The sequence below is a fragment of the Neofelis nebulosa genome, chromosome 1 (genome assembly GCF_028018385.1).
Source record: "Neofelis nebulosa isolate mNeoNeb1 chromosome 1, mNeoNeb1.pri, whole genome shotgun sequence".
Lineage (NCBI taxonomy): Eukaryota > Metazoa > Chordata > Mammalia > Carnivora > Felidae > Neofelis > Neofelis nebulosa.
This window is the reverse complement of record NC_080782.1, coordinates 99,097,078-99,116,512: the sequence shown is the minus strand read 5'-3', so window position 1 is coordinate 99,116,512 and position 19,435 is coordinate 99,097,078. Positions and strand designations below refer to the sequence as shown.

General features: G+C 42.9%; 1 protein-coding gene across 2 annotated transcripts in view; it reads left to right on the top strand.

Annotated features, from left to right (window-relative positions):
• S100Z (S100 calcium binding protein Z) overlaps positions 1-19,435 on the top strand; it is a 45,773-nt gene that overhangs the window by 17,676 nt on the left and 8,662 nt on the right. The window contains exon 1 of one of the 2 annotated variants that reach the window (XM_058729148.1): positions 9,411-10,545. The exons of the other annotated variant lie outside the window; for it this stretch is intronic. The gene's annotated coding sequence lies outside the window, so the exon portion shown is untranslated. Of the gene's footprint in view, positions 1-9,410; positions 10,546-19,435 lie in introns of those variants that run through there. 2 annotated transcript variants of the gene reach the window in all.

Sequence of the window (19,435 nt, the reverse complement as noted above, 5' to 3'; positions counted from 1 at the left end):
ACTGAACAAGAACATATAAAATGAGAATTTCCTTTCCTATCCATGCCCATTCTCATTTCCCAAAGGAAATTTTTATAATAACTTACCTACAATATCTATATGTCTATTATACAATTAAAACAAATACATGTATATATATACACATGTGCATATATATTAACTAATTATACACATGTGCATATATATTAACTAATAAATCAGCTAATATGGATCTTCCTCATTATTTTTAAAAATATTTATTCATTTTTGGGGCACCTGGACGGCTCAGTCGGTTAAGTGTCCAACTTTGGCTAAAGTCATGATCTCATGGTTCATGAGTTCGAGCCCCACATCAGGCTCTGTGCTGCCAGCTCGAAGCCTGGAGTCTGCTTCAGATTCTGTGTGTGTCTCTCTCTCTGCCCCAATCAAGCTTGCACTCTCTCTGTCTCTTAAAAATGAATAAATGTTGGGGCGCCTGGGTGGCGCAGTAGGTTAAGCGTCCGACTTCAGCCAGATCACGATCTCGCGGTCCGTGAGTTCGAGGCCCACGTCAGGCTCTGGGCTGATGGCTCGGAGCCTGGAGCCTGTTTCCGATTCTGTGTCTCCCTCTCTCTCTGCCCCTCCCCCGTTCATGCTCTGTCTCTCTCTGTCCCAAAAATAAATAAAAAACGTTGAAAAAAAAATTAAAAAAAAAATGAATAAATGTTAAAAAAATTTTTTTTTAATTTATTCATTTTCAAGAGAGCAAGAGATCGTGAGCAGAGGAGGGGCAGAGAGAGAGAGGGAGACAGAGAATCGCAAGCATGCCCTGCATTGTCAGCATAGAACCCAACGCTGGGCTCGAACCCACAAACCAGGAGATCAGGACCTAAGCTGAAATCATTGGACGCCTAGCCAACTGAGCCACCCAGGGCCCCATCTTCTTTATTATTTTTAATGACGAGGTAGTTATTCCATGTATGGATGATTGCAATATGGTCAGGGCCCTATAGAGGAGGATCGTTGTTTTTGGTTCATGTTTCTTCACATCCTTGTACATTAAAAAGTAGAAAAGGGCACCAGGGTGGTTAAGTGTTTCACTCTTGATTTTGGCTCAGGTCACCTCATGGAGATTGAGATGCGTTGTGCTTGGCACTGACAGGGTGGAACCTGCTTGGGATTCTTTCTCCACTTCTCTCTGTCCCTCTGCCCACCTCAAAGTAAATAAAGACACTTAAAAAAAAATTTTTTTTATTTTTTTAATGTTTTTATTTATTTTTGAGACAGAGACAGAGCATGAACGGGGGAGGGGCAGAGAGAGAGGGAGACAACAGAATCGGAAGCAGGCTCCAGGCTCTGAGCCATCAGCCCAGAGCCCGATGCGGGGCTCGAACTCAACGGACCTCGAGATGGTGACCTGAGCTGAAGTCAGACGCTTAACGACTGAGCCACCCAGGTGCCCCAAGAAACTTTAAAAAAAGCATTAAAGAAATGACTTGAGAGCTAGAATCCTAAGAATGTGTGTTTGCTGAAGCAAAAGCTTTTCGAATGATTACATTTCTTTTGCTTTTGAGAAGAGCTGACAAAGCCCCTGGGCTACCTGACTCTGCCCCTTACTGGACAGGAATGAGGAACTCGGCCCCCAGCCTGGAAGCACCCTGGTTGTGGTTGTCTCTGCTCCTGTGTTTACTTTCTTATTGGGGTCTGAATTTTTTAAACTACCTGCAAATTTGACTATTTTGCACTCCACTGGCTCTATTCAAATTAAGAGGGCCTTCTTACTTTGTAAGCAAATTTGGATTTGTGTCCCACTGTGCCAGACAGTAATGCGGAAGGAATGGCCTTACTGGGAGTTGATCTGTGGCTATGTCCTTGGTGTCCCTTTAGTTGGCAGCAGCAGTTTCAGACCAACTAATTTCCTGGTTATCAAGATTTCATAAATCCTGGGGCTATAATCTCATCAGTATGCATAGTTTAGTGATTACAGCTTCCTGGAACTTGAACTCATTGGAGGCCCTTGAGAGGATTGGGCTGTGTTACAGAATCAAAGGTAGAGTTTGTCACTGCTGCCCTCAGTCTCGATTAAAATTACAGGTCTGTGCTACAGAGTTTGGATGGCTTCTTTTAATTTTTTTTTTTTTTTTTTAATGTTTTATTTTGTATTTGAGAAAGAGACCGAGCGTGAGCAGGGGAGGGGCAGAGAGATGGAGACAGAATCTGAAGCAGGCTCCAGGCTCCCAGCTATTAGCACAGAGCCGGATGCAGAGCTCAAACTCATGAGCTGTGAGATCATGACCTGAGCCAAAGTCAGTCGCTTAACCGACTGAGCCACCCAGGCACCCCTGGATGTCTTTTTTTTTTTTTTTTTAACGTTTATTTTTTTGAGACAGAGACAGACAAAGCATGAACGGGGGAGGGTCAGAGAGAGGGAGACACAGAATCCGAAACAGGCTCCAGGCTCTGAGCTGTCAGCACAGAGCCCGACGTGGGGCTTAAACTCACGGACCGCAAGATCATGACCTGAGCCGAAGTCGGCCGCCCAACCGACTGAGCCACCCAGGCGCCCCCCCCCCCCCCCCCCGGAAGTCTTTAGAGAGAAGTTAGTGATTCCACCTAGTCAGAGGCCTGTGACATCCACCCATGCCCAGTTCTGAAAAAAGAAACTAAACAAAGATCAAGTCCCACGTTAAAAAAAAAAAAATGATATATTTTGAGAGGGAGCGAGCACTCACGCAAATGGGGAGGGGCAGAGAGAGGGCAAAAGAGAATCCCAAGCAGGCTTTGCCCTGTGTTATTGCCAGCTCAGAGCCTGAGATAGGCCTCGAACCCACAAACCATGAGATTATGACCTGAGCCAAAACCAAGAGTCAATGCTCAACCAACTGAGCCACCCAGGTGCCCCAAGTCCCACATGTTTTTTTTTTTCTTTCAAGCCAGAAATACTTGACTGAGATGGTTGTTCTTATCTAAATGGAAGTAATTGGAGTCACTCAGTCCACACCTCATGCCCCACCCAGGTGCCCCAAGTCCCACATTTTTTTTTTCTTTCAAGCCAGAAAGACTTGAGTGAGATGGTTTCTTATCTAAATGGAGGTAATTGGAGTCACTGAGTCCACACCTCGTCTTTACTGAAGGAGAGTCTGAGCTGGCTTGGGTATGAGCTGCCCTTGCCTCCACCAGTTGCTCATTTTGTGGAATATTTCCCAGTCTCCATCTTTATTGAGAAATTAGGCCCAACTGGAGTTATGGGCCACCTCCTGCAGAAACCAGTGGCCCAAACTGCAGGCTCCATGGTGACCTCCAGGCAAGACATCAGCACCCAGCAGCAGTGTGAGTGGTTCATTTGATCATGCCACACATGGTTATTGCAGCATTATTGCTTATTAAGTGCAAATAATCAAATCAGGATTCCTACCTTAGCAGTAGTCTTCTTGTGGTTGATGTTTAAGTGAAAGGTACTAATACTAAAGACAAAACGGGCACCTGGGTACTTCAGTTGGTTGAGCATCCGATTCTTGGTTTTAGCTTAGGTCATGATCCCAGGGTCATGGGATTGAGCCCTGTATCAGCTTCTGTGCTTAGCACAGAGGGTGCTAAAGACCCTTTCTCTCTCTCCTTCTGCCCCTTCCCTGCTCATGTGCTCATGCGTTCTCTCAAAATAAGTAAGTAAATAAACAAGTAAAAAAATACAAACAAAGACAAAATAAACCAATCCTCCAGTATTTGGGCCACTGGAAAGCATTTAAAGAATTTTAGCCTATTCCAAAATTAGATGTTGAGAGTAGGACAAAGTCAAGGAAAACATGAACGATGAGAAGGCTTGAAAAGGGCCACCATTGTGGTTTATCCCTCTTAACAGTGTTTTGCTTAAACATTTCAAAAACTAAATTTTTAAAAATTATAAAAGTAATGTTATTCTATTAAGTAATCCTGAGAATATAAAAGCATATAGTGAAAAGTGAGCATATTCCCTCCCTACACACCGTGTCAGAACCGAGTTACTCCTTTTGCATACCCTTTAACATATTTTCTATGCATGTATAAGCATGTGTACCAATATGCTTTTTTAAGTAAAAGAGGAGTATTAGTTCTATGTATACATAATACCTTACCTGAAAACTTGGTGATTTAACACAATAATAAAGATTTACTAACATTCACAATTTCTGTGGGTCGTGAATTCAGGAGCAGTTTTGCCAGAAGGTTCTGGCTTGAGATCTCATAAGGGTGCAGTCATCTGAAGGCTTGACTGGGGTTAGAGGATCCACTTCCAGTGTGGTTCCCTCACAGAGCTCACAAGTTGGTGCTTGCTGTTGACAGGAAGCCTCGTTCCTCTTCATGTGTGCCTTTCCACAGGTCTGCTTGCGTGACCTCGTAACACAAAGGAGGGCTTCATATGCCCCAAGAGGACAAGTGGGAAGCTGCAATGCCATTGATTGATTGATTGATTGAGTTTATTTTGAGAGAGAGAGAGAGAGAGAGAGAGGGAGCCAGGGAGGGACAGAGAGAGAAAGAGAGAGGGAGAGAGAGAGAGAGAGAGAATCCCAAGCTGCCTCTGCAATGTCAGACCAAATCCTGACGTGGGACTCAAACTCATAAACCATGAGATCATGACCTGAGCTGAAATCAACAGTTAGTCACTCAACTGACTGAGCCACCCAGGTGCCCCTGGACTGTGTTTTAGTTGTTAAGTCAACATGTGTGAGGAAGAGAGGAATTGAGGAATTGAAGATCATGCCTAGATTTTTTTCTTAATGGATGATGGTGAAATAATTAGGAGTAAACAAGTTTGAAGCTTGAAAGTCAAGAGTTCTCTTTTGGCCTTGACATCTTGAGTTTGAGGTGCCTGTTAGACATTCATTTAGAACGGTTGAAAAGGAAAAAAACCCCAAAAACTAGAGTAGGACATTTGGATATCTGAATCTGGATTCTTTTTTTTTTTTAACTGATCAGGGATGGTGAGTCTTTGCCATATTATTAGCATTTTTATTTTTTCTTTAGTTTAAGCAAACTCTATGCCTATGCCCAAAGCTCATTTTATGTATGTATGTATGTATGTATGTATGTATGTATATATGTATGTATTTATAGTGCATGTGAGGTGGGGAGGGACAGAGAGAGACAAGCCCAAGCAGCCTCCACACTGTCAGCCCAGAGCCCAACATTGGCCTCAAACCCACAAGCCGTGAGATCCTGACCTGAGCCGAAATCAAGAGTCAGATGCTCAACCCAATGAGCCATCTAGGTGCCCCTCACTAGCATTTTTATTATTTATCTATTTGTTTGTTTGTTTATTGATTGATTGGGAGGGAGAGAGAGAGAGGGCGCAGGTGAATGAGGGGCAGAGGGAGAGAGGGAAAGAGAGGGAGAGAGAAGCATGGCTCAAGCTCACCCAATGGGGAACTCAAACTTGCTAACTGTGAGATCCTGACCTGAGCCTAAGTTAGATGCTTAGCCAACTGAGCCACCCAGGTGCCCCCATTAGTGTTTTAAAAGTAAAGGACTTCGTGAGATGCCCTGGGGGAGAGACTATAGGTGAAGAGAAGCAGGCCTAGGTCAGAGGCCTTTGGCACTTTTTTTTTTTTTTTTTTTAAGATTTTATTTTTAAGTAATCTCTGCATCCAACATGGGGCTCAAACTCACAATCTCGAGATCAAAAGTCATATGCTTTACTGACTGAGCTGGCCAGGCACCCCTGGAACTTACCTTTTGAGCAAAAAAAAGAATCTGTTAAAGAGACTGAGAAGGGGGGGCACCTGGGTGGCTCAGTCGGTTAAGTATCCTACTCTTCGTTTTGGCTCAGGTCACAATCTCACAGTTCATGGGATCAAGACCTGCATCAGGCTCTGCACTGACAGCACAGAGCCTGCTTGGGATTCTCTCTCTACTTCTTTCCTGCCCCTCCCACGCATACTCTCTCTCTCTCTCTCCAAATAAATGAAAACACTTTAAAAAGAGAGAGAGACTGAGAAGGACAGGCCACTGGGGCAGGAAGAAAGTCCAACGAAAGGAAGCCAAGGATATGAAGGAACGTGGTCAACCATGTGCAATATTACTGAGAGGTCGAGATATAAGAACAGAGAAATGACCCAGTGGGTCTTACCACATGGAGAACATTGGTGACCTTGACAAGATCACCAGTCTCAGCCACATGGTGGGGATAGGAAGCCACAGTTGTGTGTGTTTAAGAAAGAATGAGAAGGAAGTGGACACGGTAATGACCGATGATCCGGTATAGCAAGTTTAATTGGGAAAGGGAGTGGAGGATTGTGGGGCAGGACAAGCAATGAGAGGGATTCTATTATCTTTATTATTTTTTTTAAGTTTATTTATTTTGAGAGAGCACAAGCAGGAGAGGGGCAGAGGGAGAGAGAGAATCCCAAGCAGGCTCTGCACTGTCAGCGCACAGCTTGACACAGGACTTGATTTCACAAACCAGGAGACCATGACCTGAGGCAAAATCTAGAGTCAGATGCTTAAGTGACTCAGCCACCCAGGTGCCCCTCTGTTATCTTTAGAATATGTTGATGAGTGTGATTCAGTAGACAGGGAACTGTTTGGTTTCTGCGGGGTTTTTTTAAGATTTTATTTTTAAGCAATCCCTACACCCATTGTGGGGCTTGAACTCACAACTCTGAGATCAAGAAATGCATGCTCTACCAACTGAGCCAGCCAGGTGCCCTGAGCGGGAACTGTTGATGGTAGGAGTGTCTTTGGATATACCGTATTACTAGAAGTATAATTTCTGGTTTTGTGTTTTTTTTAAAGTTCTTGGTCAAAGAGTATGCGTAATATTTTTAAAGGTTTATTTAAGAAATCTCTGCACCCCACATGGGGCTCAAAGCCATAACCCCAAGATGAAGAGTCTCACACTGCTCCAATTAAGGCAGCCAAGTGTCCCAGGGGTATGTATAATTTTGGTCATGATAAATTGCCCTCTTGAGATTTTGCCCCAATGTATATATCTGTCAGCAGTGCATGTCTGTTTGCCCACACTGCTGTAAACACTGAGTTTCCACAGTCTTAAATATTTGTCAGTCTGAACAACTTGGAAGTGATGTCAATATGCTTCTAAGGACAGGCAAGAACAAACTGTACCTTGAAGCTGCTTCTGGGTCCTTCAGCCTAGATAAGAACAGGAAACTTTGGAGTTTTAATTTTTTTGTTAATGTTTATTTATTTTTGAGAGAAAGAGAGTGCACAAGTGGGGCGGAGGGAGAGGGGGATAGAGGATCTGAAGCAGGCTCTGTGCTGAGAGCAGGAACTGTCTTTACTCCTGTATTTACTTGGTATTTTTTTCTCCACTTCCTTCTCACCAATAAGGCAGTGACATTTGAAAGGTTCTGGCCTTGGGGCAATTTGGTCCCATTTCTGTTTGTATTATCTCTGAGAGGACATCTAAATTACTTTTCTGGGTGGGTTGCAGAAAACTTCTGTTCTATTTGGAAAGTCATTTATTCTAGAACGTTCTCTATTATTCTTTTATGGAGAATTTGAGAACAGGCCTGTGGTCACTACTGCTGGTACCTAAGAGCTTGAAGTCTGAGCCCTGGGCCCTGGGCAGCTCACCATCACCTGCAGAGAAGGGATTAATTCTCAAAATTGCCACATCTTGGCTGGGTTCCAAGTTCCTCACCCCAGTTTCACCATGTAGCCTGCGTGAATGACTTAAGTACACAAAAGGGTTTAATTATAGCTTCTGTGTAGCACTGGGTAGACTTAATTAGTTAATCCAGAGAAAGTAGTTTTAGCCAAGCCTTGTGTTGAGCTCTTTCAGAAGCCACTTGGGCACCTGGAGGGGGCTGTGTCTATTTCTTATTGGTGGCAGAATTTCACTCCAACAAAGATACTTGCAGATGGGAGATTTTGTTAAAAATATGACTGCTTTGTCAGAATTTGTGATTTAAAAAAAAAAAAATTATAAAAATAAAAATAAAAAAATTGAAAGGCAAGGAGGGAAATGAGGGTATTTATTTCAATAATAGTTTTTGTTAATTAAAACTAGAATTCTGTTTCCTTTCATTTTACTTTTTAAAAACTTAATTATGGGGGACTTTGTTCCCTCACAGATGGTATATTGTAAAAGGAAGTTCCATGTATCCATCACTCAGTCCTAATGACCAGTATTTATTGTTAAATTCTACTCTATCCACCTCCTTATCTCATTTATTCTGAAGCAAATCCCAGAAATCGTATTATTTCACTTGTAAATGTTTCAGTACTCTAAAAAATAGGGAATTTAAAAATTGTGCCTTACAAAAAGCAATTTCGTAATATCAAGTATCCTGTCAGTGTTCAAATTTCCACTTGTCTCAGATGTTCTAATTGGTTTCTTTCTTTTTTTTTTTTTTTTTTAGTTAAAAAAGAATCAGAGGGGCGCCTGGGTGGCGCAGTCGGTTAAGCGTCCGACTTCAGCCAGGTCACGATCTCGCGGTCCGTGAGTTCGAGCCCCGCGTCAGGCTCTGGGCCGATGGCTCGGAGCCTGGAGCCTGTTTCCGATTCTGTGTCTCCCTCTCTCTCTGCCCCTCCCCCGTTCATGCTCTGTCTCTCTCTGTCCCAAAAATAAATAAAAAATGTTGAAAAAAAAAAAAAATTAAAAAAGAATCAGAATCCGAATGAAGCTCACACATTGCAATTGATTAATGTCTTTTAAGTCTCTCCATTTATCTTTTTTCCCCTTTGCAATGTACTTGTTGAAGAAAACAGGTTGTTTGTAGTTTTTCCCATTCTGGACTTTGTTAACTGTACTCCATTGACAATTTAAAAAGCATACTACAGGATTCAAAGGCTCTGTTGACCAAGAACTCTGGTTATACATCTGTTCATTTTGCACTTAATGGGAAGCAGCTAAGAATAGTAAAATTCGTATGGCTTTGCTTTCTCATGGTGATGTCAGGATGCTTCTAAGGACAGGGAAGAACGGAGAACAGGACCCCCTTCACCCCCGACCACCATCTGGATCTGTCTGGCTGTGCCTGGGAATTCTACTCTAACAGGATTCATCATTAACTGGCAATGTGGACATTTCACATGTGCCTTTTGCTCCTACACATTGGTTCTGATCTCCCTAGAATGCCTATCATTCTGTGATTCTACAGTTTGGATCCTCTTAACTTTCCTTCCCTCTTTCTTTTCCATCCCTTCCTTCCCTCTCCCTCCCTTCATTCCTTTCTTTCTTTTTCTGCTGTTTTAACTTAAGATAATTTATTGCAAAAGGAATAGAGAAATCTCAGTTATAAAAGCACAAGTAAAGGAAACCAAGAGACATGAAGGAGACCATTATAAAGTGATAAATATTCCTAAAATCTTAGATGCAAAATGCTTTTGATCTTGGCTTGATCCTGAATGATACTGTTTGGTTTGATTATTATATATAAAAAAATTTAATGTTCATTTATTTGGGAGGGGGGGCAGAGAGGGGGGGAGACACAGAATCCAAAACAGGCTCCAGGCTCCAAGCTGTCAGCACAGAGCCCGACGCAGGGCTCGAACTCAGGAACCGTGAGGTCATGACCTGAGCTGAAGTCAGACGTTCAACTGACTGAGCCATCTAGGCGCCCCTGGTTTGATTACTGTAGTCAGATTTGGATAACCCTGTTATGGCCTCAGATATTGGGCACTTGCGGCAGAATTTCAGTAGAAGCCAGAGAATCCATATCCTCCATAGCACCACGGGTGGCAGCAGCCGTATCTGTAGCCTCCCCAGCCACAGCCATAGCTCAGGCCTCCATATTAGCTGCCGTAGTAGCTCATCGTATCAGGGATGTTGAGTTTGGTTGGTTATTCAAGGCAAGATCCTGAGTGTGAGTTTCAGCATGTGTAGAGGGATGCTTATAGACCTGGGTCAGAGCATGTGATAAATCATGTGTATATCTTTTTGTGTCATTTTTAAATTACCTACTTGATATTCATTCGATGTCCCCTGATACAGGGTAGATCCTCTTCATTTCCATTTTTGGGTGGGGTAGAATAGTTATTTTAGAAAGAGAGAGGTTCCAGTCTTCAGAACCTACGTTGGAGTTGCTTTTTTCAAGATAGTGTTTTGTGTGTTGGACATTTCCTGAGCTGTGCCTTCCCCTCTCTCTTCTTTTGATAGTCGTTCTCTAGGCCAAGAGAGATCTTAAACCCAGCATTGATGGTCTAAACATTCCCAGTGCTGGCTGCTCTGAGGAGGAGTGCACATGGCTGCTGTGGTTTCCTGGGACAGGAATTAAACTGGCACCTGACAAGACAGGAGCAAGACATGACGTGACATGTCTGAGAAGACAGAAGATTAAGTTAAATCTCTTGAGCAGATCTAGGGAGCCCAAGCTGTACCTTGAAAGTGCTTCTGGTTCCTTCAGCCTGGCCAGGAACAGGAAACTTTGGAGCTTAAACTTTTTTCTTAATCTTTATTTAGTTTTGAGAAAGAATGTGAGCAGGGCAGAGTGAGAGGGGGACAGAGGATCCGAAGCGGGCTTTGTGCTGAGAGCCGAGAGCCGGACACGAGGATCAAACCCACAAACTGTGAGGTCATGACTGGAGCTGAAGTTGGATGCTTAACCCGCTGAGCCACCCAGGTGACCCAGGAACTTTGGAGTTTTCAAGGTGAGAGTTAAGCAGGACACCAGGATGGTTACAGGAGCCAGAACAGACTACCTGCAGGACAAGGGGCCTATCAGAACCCACCATCAGGCTGCTCATGGGCTGTGTGTGTGTGTGTGTGTGTGTGTGTGTGTTTCTTTTGCAGCCAAGGTAAGGTCACCTTTTAGAGAGGAAGCCCCATGGCAACTGCAACTGCTTCCTGCCCTTGTTTGTGCTCCTCAACCCCTACTCTCTGGCCCAAAGCCCTCCCCCCTCACACTCCAACTACTAGATTTAGAAACAAGAATCTTCCACCTTGGTTTTTGTTTTTTTTTTTTAATCTTCCAGCTGCATTCTGAAGAGATGAGGTAAGGAGAATGCTCTTATCTAAGTTTCAGGGGATGGTGATGGGAGCAGTCTTCCTTCAGAGAGCTGGGGCAGTGAGTAGCCCTGGCTGGGAATCGCACAGGTCTGAGGAAGCCTCTGTGGCTGTGCGAATCCAGACTCAGGGCTGGGCAGGCATGTTCCTTATGAGGGAAAGCAGGAAGAACTGTAATTTATGATTCACAGCCCATAAATCTCTGAGTAAACAGAGTGGGAAGGCCCTGAGTCTGGCAAGAAACTGCTGGAGATAGATTCCCTTCCCTCTGTATGCCTCCTAGTGTGGTAAACATTAAGTACTTCTGGAACCAGATGCCCTGGGTTCAAATCCTCACTTCATTGCTGCAGCGACTTTGGGAAAGCTATGTAACCCCTCTGTGCCTCAGCTTAAAGAGCTGTAAACCAGGGCTAATAATTCCTCTTAAGATTTTTGAGGATGATGGGGCACCTGGGTAGTTCAATAGGTGGAGCGTGAGACTCTTGATCTCAGGGTCATGAGTTTAAGCCCCGTGTTAGGCATAGAGATGACTTTAAAAAAAATTGTTTTTATTACATTTACTTATTTTTGAGAGACAGAGTGAGAGCATGAGCAGGGGAGGGGCAGAGAGAGGAGACACAGAATCCGAAGCAGGCTCCAGGCTCTGAGCAAGCATTCAGCAGAGCCCGATGCAGGGAAGGAACCCACGAACCTTGAAATCATGACCTGAGCTGAAGTCGGACGCTTAACTGACTGAGCCATCCAGGCGCCCCAAAATGCATTCTAACTAGTATAGCCTATAACAAATTCAAGTCCAAAGAAAGAGCAATAAAATTCATGATCTAATTTCTCCTCCCGGAGTGTAAGTATACAAGTGATAGGCAAGTAGCTAGGCTATGCAAAACATTGGCATGTCACAGGAAGTTGTGGGTCTGTATTGTAGGTGAATGGAAGTAAAACAGTACTGATACGATTCTCAGGGATCTCAGGTCAGGGTTGAGGAAGTAGGCTTGGGAATTGGAATTTTACAGCCTGAAGGTGAAACCATCATAGTAGATAAAATTGCCTGTGTTGACCACATAGAGCACTGGAGAATACCCACATTTAAAGGGCAGACATTAGAAGGCAAGATTCCTTCAGAGGCAAGGACACAGAGGAAGAAGAGTTAGAGGTTGGAGGGAAAGCCTCATAGTAAGAGATCATGGAAACAAAGAATAGAATGGGGCGCCTGGGTGGCGCAGTCGGTTAAGCGTCCGACTTCAGCCAGGTCACGATCTCGCGGTCCGTGAGTTCGAGCCCCGCGTCAGGCTCTGGGCTGATGGCTCGGAGCCTGGAGCCTGTTTCCGATTCTGTGTCTCCCTCTCTCTCTGCCCCTCCCCCGTTCATGCTCTGTCTCTCTCTGTCCCAAAAATAAAAAAATTAAAAATGTTAAAAAAAAAAAAAAACAAAACAAAAACAAAGAATAGAAGCCTTCAGAAGGCAGGAATGGGAAACAGTGTCAAATACAGTCAACCAATATAGGACTTGCATATCTCAAATGAAATCTGGGGTTCCATACATCCTCTCTCTGAAATGGATTCATTAGATAAAAATTTTCTTGATCCATCCCATTCTTGTTTTTAATAATCAAACCTAGTTTCTTCTCTCAAAGAAACTTCCTTACCTAAGGTTTTTAGAAAAAATAAAAATTGTTTATAATAAAATATAACTTCATGAGCTCCTAGGAACATCTTTTGTTGGTTTTTGCCTGCCATTTTCTTTAGCCAGTTTTTAAAAGGGTTTAATGAAAGTTCCTATCTATCCAGAATTTGAAGCAATAAAGATTTTGCTTGCTAAAAGACAGAACAGCCAGGACCGGTTTCAATCTGTCAGTCATCTTTTGATAGGTATAAAGAGGGTGGAGCCTCTCTCTTGAAGCAATCGAAATGAAGTTCCAAAAGTATGTGAAACTCCAGGGATTTCCAAGGGTCTTTCGTTCCTTCTCAGTCTTCAGCCATCTTCTCTTGCCAGTCAAATCATGGCACAGATTGGCTTAGGGAACATCAGGCCAAGAATAAGGTGAGGGGAAATGGCTGATTCCTCTGAGATCCACTGTGTTATCATCGTAGGGCAATGATAACCAGGGTGGAGGCTAGTCATTCCCAAGTCTAAAAACATAAATTCTTCACAAGTAACCTCTAAACTTTTATTTCAAAACTATATGTTTATAGGGGCGCCTGGGTGGCTCAGTCAGTTGAGCGTCCGACTTCGGCTCAGGTCATGATCTCACGGTCTGTGGGTTCGAGCCCCGCGTTGGGCTCTGTGCTGACAGCTCAGAGCCTGGAGCCTGCTTCCGATCCTGTGTCTCCCTCTCTCTCTGCCCCTCCCCCGCTCTCACTTTGTCTCACTCTGTCTCTCAAAAATAAATAAATGTAAAAAAAAAAATTAAAAAAAAAAAAACCAAAAAACTATATGTTTATAAGTGAGTAAGTATGGGAGTTTTTCAACTCCTATTCCTTTACAGGGATGATACATAGGAAATGAATCTGCTAAGGCTATAGGCTGTAAAGAGAAATGTCTCAACTTGGTGGATATATAGAATATAAAAAATCTAAAAAATTTTTCAATTGTAACCAGATGGTTTGCTTTGGCTAAAGAAAAATAAACATTAAAGTGTATGGTGTCCATGTATTGAGAACCAAATCAAGGTAGGAGAGATATATCATTATTATATGAACTTGGGAGCTCAGAGTTGACTAAGATTAGGATATCTGAGCAACTTTTACCACCACCAATCTATTTCTGAGCTGCTGGGAAAAGGAGGAGTTTGCTTGCTGAAAATGAGCAAATAGCTTTGTTGGAGTCCAGGTCTTTTGGAGGCATATGTATTAAAGTCCCTCCTCCCCCCCAAAAAATGATGCAGGATCTTCACGCCCTGGACCCCATCCATCTCTGCTGGAAAGTGAGGAGTCTTAGTCACATGGAGGCAAACACCAAACTCCAGGGAATCTAGTGGTCTAGAAAGGTGCAACCATAATTAGGCTCTGCAGCTTTGCCTAAGTTTGTAACTTAACCTGAAACTGGCAAATCCAGTCTATCAGGCCTATTCTTTTCGGAGAGTCTGCTGCTTTCTGGATCAAGGGCAGGGCTCTATGGAGATTTTATCGGTTTAGCAGAGTCTGTCTTGAATGGGGCAAACCACTCAGGGTTCTTAATGGCATGGAAGTTGAGAGTAGCTGCTGAAACAGAAAAGGATTACATTGAAATAAACATGACTGGCTCTCAAAACTCTTGCAAGGGGCATCTGGGTGGCTCAGTCGGTTAAACATCTGATTCTTGGTTTTGGCTCAGGTCACGATCTCACGGTTCGTGAGTTTGAGCCCCACATTGGGCTCAATGCTGACAGTGCAGAGCCTGCTTGGGATTCTCTCTCTCTCTCTCCCCTTCTCTCTCTGCCCCTGCCCCTCACCCCAATAAATAAATAAACTTAAAAAAAATTTTTAAACTCTCGTGAAAGCTGTAAGTAAACAATGCTTGAGGTGATTCTTCTAAGAATGATGTCCAAAACCACATGGCAGAATTGGCTGGATGAGAGAACTCCTCCCTCTGTGGCTGATAAGCACCAGAGGCCATTCACTGCCCTGTTTGACTTTACGGTCCCTGCTACTTGCAGCCCCTATACATGCTGTGTCTATACCAGGAACTCTAACCTCATTTGTGGCAGAGAATAAAAAAGATGAGCTTACGCTACTGAACAAATTTCAGAAACAGAAAACTTTTAGGGTTGCCATTTATTGGAGGAGGCTAGAATGGAGGGAGAAACCTTTCTCCCTGGAGACTCTGGGATGGGCCTTGCTCTCTCAGCTTCTCACTGTGGGAAGCTGGGGAGGGGCTGCTAGGAAGCTTTTGGAGTTCTGGGTTGTGGATCACAAAAACCGACAACGGAGAAATAAGTACTAATGCACTTGAGTGAACTTTGGAAATCAGAGAAATTTTATTAAGCAGACATTGCTTGGATGATGCTGAGGAGTGAGAAAGCCGTGCTGCTTTGTGATCCGAGGTGATGTTTTCAGTATCAGAAACTGTTTTCTGATTAACTGTTAATTTCGGCTTTCGGTTAAACTGTTAATTTTTTAAAAGCCCTGTAGTAACTCAACTCAGCTATTCAAGGAGGTCACTTGCAGCATTGTTACTCCCCCTAAATCTTCACTTCTGCTTTGTGGAGAAAGGTGCTGTGGAAAATGGGAAACAGTGCCCCCTCCTGTAAGAGTTTGTCCATTCTGAGACCACATAGGAGAATTTCCTTTCTTACGTGTGTATTTCTGAGAACTTACAATAGAAGGCACATGTTTATTTACATTGCACCATTTTTCTGAAGAGTCATGTAAAAAAGACTAAAATTTTGGGGGCGCCTGGGTGGCTCAGTCAGTTAGGTGGCTGACTTAGGCTCAGGTCATGATCTCAATGTTAGTGAGTTCAAGCCCCACATCGGACTGTCTGCTTTCAGCACGGAGCCTGCTTCAGACCCTCCGTCCCCTCTCTCTCTGCCCCTGCCCCATTCTCACTCTCTCTCAAAAATAAATAAACGTTTAAAAAAAAGACTAAACTTTTAACCAACAAGCTATATAGATGTCTATTGTTTCATAACGATTTACCCAAAATTTTGCTTTAAATATGTATTATCTCATGTAGTTCCTATGGACAGGAATTTGGGAGCTATGTAGCTGCAGTTGTGGCTTGGGGTTTCCTAAAATGTCGTCCTGTGGTCATGTGAAGGCTTGACTGTGGCTGGAGGATCCCCTTTTAAGGAGTCTCATCACATGCCTGGCAGGTTGGTGCTGCTTGTTAGCTGAAGGCCTCTGTTCTTTGCCACATGGATCTCTCTGCATGGGGCTTGTTGGGTGTCCTCACAACGTGGTAACTGACTTCCCCAGAGCATGTGATCTAAGAGGAAGCAAAGCAGAAGTCACAATGTCTTTTATGCCCTAAGCTTTTTTTTTTTTTTTTTTTTTTTTTTTTTTTTTTTTTTTTTTGAGAGAGAGAGAGAAAAAGAGAGTGCCTTTGAGTATGAGCGCAGTGCTCGAGGTAGGGGGAAGGAGCAGAGGGAGAGAGAGAGAGAGAGAGAGAGAGAGAGAGAGAGAGAGAATCTCAAGCAGACTCCATGATCTCCAAGTTCAGCACGGAGCCTAACATGGGGCTCAATCTCACCACCCTGGGATCATGACCTGAGCAAAAATCAGGAGTCAAACTGAGTCACCCAGGCACCCCTTTTACTCCCTAGTCTTTCAAGTCACACACAATATTCTACTGGTAACACGGATCAGTGATGCTCAGTGTGGGAGGGGACGAACACCAAGGGGTGAATACAGGAGACGAAAATCATTTTGGTGCCATTGTGAAGACTGGCTACCAGTGGGACCTTGTTTCAGCATCCTGGCAGACAAGGACTGTGGTTTTGGCTGACATTGGAAGTGTAATTGTTGGGCTTCCTAATAGCTAGACAATAAACAAGCTGAGGTTCAGACCTGTGGAATAGATGCATGCCACTTGTCCAAACGCGTTCTATTCTACCTGCTTTTTTTTTTCCAGTCTAGTCGTTGTGACTGGCTAAGGTTCACATCAAGATTCACCCACTTCCTTTGGCCCCAGAATAAATTTGGGCAACCAACAAGCGTTAATATTTTGCTTACCCGTCATGTAAAGAACTCTGTTTTAATCTCTATTTGCCGTGAAAGAATTTCCTTAGCTATCTTCTCCTAGTAATTATTTCAGTGTTTAACAGCCTTCATTGTTGGGAAGATTCTTGTTCCCTTCACTATGTTTAAGCTGTTCTTTATCTGTGTGCAACAGTGACAAAAAGTCACAGCTTCTCTATCAGTAATCCTCCATATATTCAGCGCCATTAAGTCACTTCTCTGGTGAAATAATTGCAGTATTAACTTTTTTTCTCATGCTGACAAAGGTGGGGATTATGTAGGTGTATATACGTATATGCACACTTTTTATTAAGGAAAGTTTCAAACATAGAGACTAAAAAAGTAGACTAAAGAACTGCCATGTACCCAGCTCCCAGCTTCACCGGTTAAAATGGACTCATGGCCAGTCTGGTTCAATGTCTTCTCTACCCACTTCCCACCAAACCACCTACCTCCCAGCCGCTGAATTATTTTGAAGCGAATTGTAAAAATCTTCTCATTTCATCTGGGGAAATAGGTGTTTGACTTGTAACAGAAAAAGGGAGATGTTATTTTTAAGTAATCTCTACACCCAGTGTGGGGCTTGAACTCACAACGTCGCAGTCAAGGGTCATATATTCCCCTGACTGAGCCAGCCAGCTGCTCCTAGAATTCCTCTTCTTTTTTACTGTTAGCTTTAGTCTTCAGGTAGAGGGCAAGATGACATATCTTGAATTCAGCTATTCAGCAGATATGATACACCTTGAACTCAGGGATGTAGGAGAGAGCCTTAAAGGGAAAGAAAAGGGAAGAATCTTTCTGCAGTTCCTGGAGCAGAGACAGACTTTCCTGGCAGAAATGTGTGGCCAGTCTCCTAAGCCTGTTTTGTTTCTGGGTTGTTGTTTGTTTGTTTGTTTTGGACCACAAGGGTGAGGAGAAATGTGCAGTCACAGCTCTCCTTACGGTTCCTGGTTCCTCAAGGGACCCCTGCCCTTCACGTCATTGTCCTAATTGTTTTCAGAAGAATGAGAAACAGGACAGCCCCCCCACCCTCCACAGTGAACCCACATGCTGATCCTTAAACCAACTTTGGAATAAAAAACTTTGTCAAAGGAAAAGGAGTTCAAGGGCATTAATTGGAGGTTGTCCTTTTCCTCTCATGAAGAAGGAGGCCCATTTATGTACCTTATGGTTGGTTTGGTATTTAATAATGTATTTTTCAGTAATATTTGAGCATTTGTCCTGAATTATGTAATTTCTCACGGACTCTATCTAGCACTGGGAAAATATTTGCTGCTTAATAGTGTGTGTAAAAAGAGCTTTGCAAACTCGAAAGTGCCTGAGGAAAGTCAGTGGATAGTACAGCCAAAAATCTATATTTAGGTGGTTCAAATGCTTTGTCAACTCCATGATTTTTAAAACACTCCATTTCATTTTTTTAGTTATAAAAGTAAAAAGAGCTATTACTGAAGATTTAAAATTACCAAAACCAAGAATAACACATGTAGAAAAAAGGAAAAACCTCCTTCAAAAACTCCTATTAACATTTTTGCATAGTTCCTTTATCTTTTCTCTTGCATATATAAACAAATGACATAATCATTTTGAACCTAGAATTTTATATACTAAGTATTAAAATTCAACATTGCACCTTAAAAGACATTGCCTAATATGGAGATAGATTATAATTTTAGATATTATACAATTATAATTGATATTTAACTGAAAATACAATTTAACAGCAGCATTGAAACTTTTAAAAATCATCCATAATTCTATTAGATAACTATTAAAACTATTTGTATTTTCCTTCTCTTCTACATGTATGCAGATTTTTTCCATGATGCACACATATGGTTATTTTGCTACTGTCATTTATTGTGCTGGGAAAAATATTTTTGCATTTCTGTAGTTTTTCTTTTTTTTTCTTTTTTCTGTTTTTTTTCTTCAGTCTTTCTAATTCTAATTTTAAATGGCTGCATAATTTTATGTATTTCTTTATTTTTGTCAGACACACATGGGTTTGAACGTCAGCATGCTGTAATCTAGTTATGTGATTCTGGGAAAGTTTCTTTGACTAGCTTTATTGAGTTATAATGGAGCACATAATAAAGCGCATATTTATTTAAAAAAAATTTTTTTTTAACATTTATTTATTTTTGAGACAGAGAGAGACAGAGCATGAACGGGGGAGGGTCAGAGAGAGGGAGACACAGAATCTGAAACAGGCTCCAGGCTCTGAGCTGTCAGCACAGAGCCCGACGCGGGGCTCGAACTCACGGACCGCGAGATCATGACCTGAGCCGAAGTCGGCCGCCCAACCGACTGAGCCACCCAGGCGCCCCTAAAGCACACATTTAAAAGGTATATTTGGATAAATTCTGACATGTGTACATCATCACCACGATCAAGACAATGACCATATCCATCACCCCCAAAAGTTTCCTCATGCTGCCTTGTAATCCCTCCCTCCCACACGCATGTAATCATAGATTTCATCCATGTCATAGCTATGAAAACGTCAGACCATTTGAATCAGGTTAAATAAAAAGACAAGGGGCGCCTGGGTGGCTCAGTCGGTTAAGTGTTCAACTTCAGTTCAGGTCATGATCTCACGGTTCGTCGGCTCGAGCCCGGCGTCAGGCTCTGTGCTGACAGCTTGGAGCCTGCAACCTGCCTCGGATTCTGTGTCTCCCTCCGTGCCCTACTCCTCACCCCCCCTGGCACCCCCCCCAGCTCACACTCTGTCTTTTGCTCTTTCTTAAAAATAAATAAATATTTAAAAAAAATTTTTTTTAAAGGACAAAACTGGAAACTTTGCAAGGAGGCAGTTTGGCCTCCTGCATAACTCTGGCCTTGGCCCCAGAGGCAGAGCCTCCTGGGATTTTGTGGCAGGTTCAGC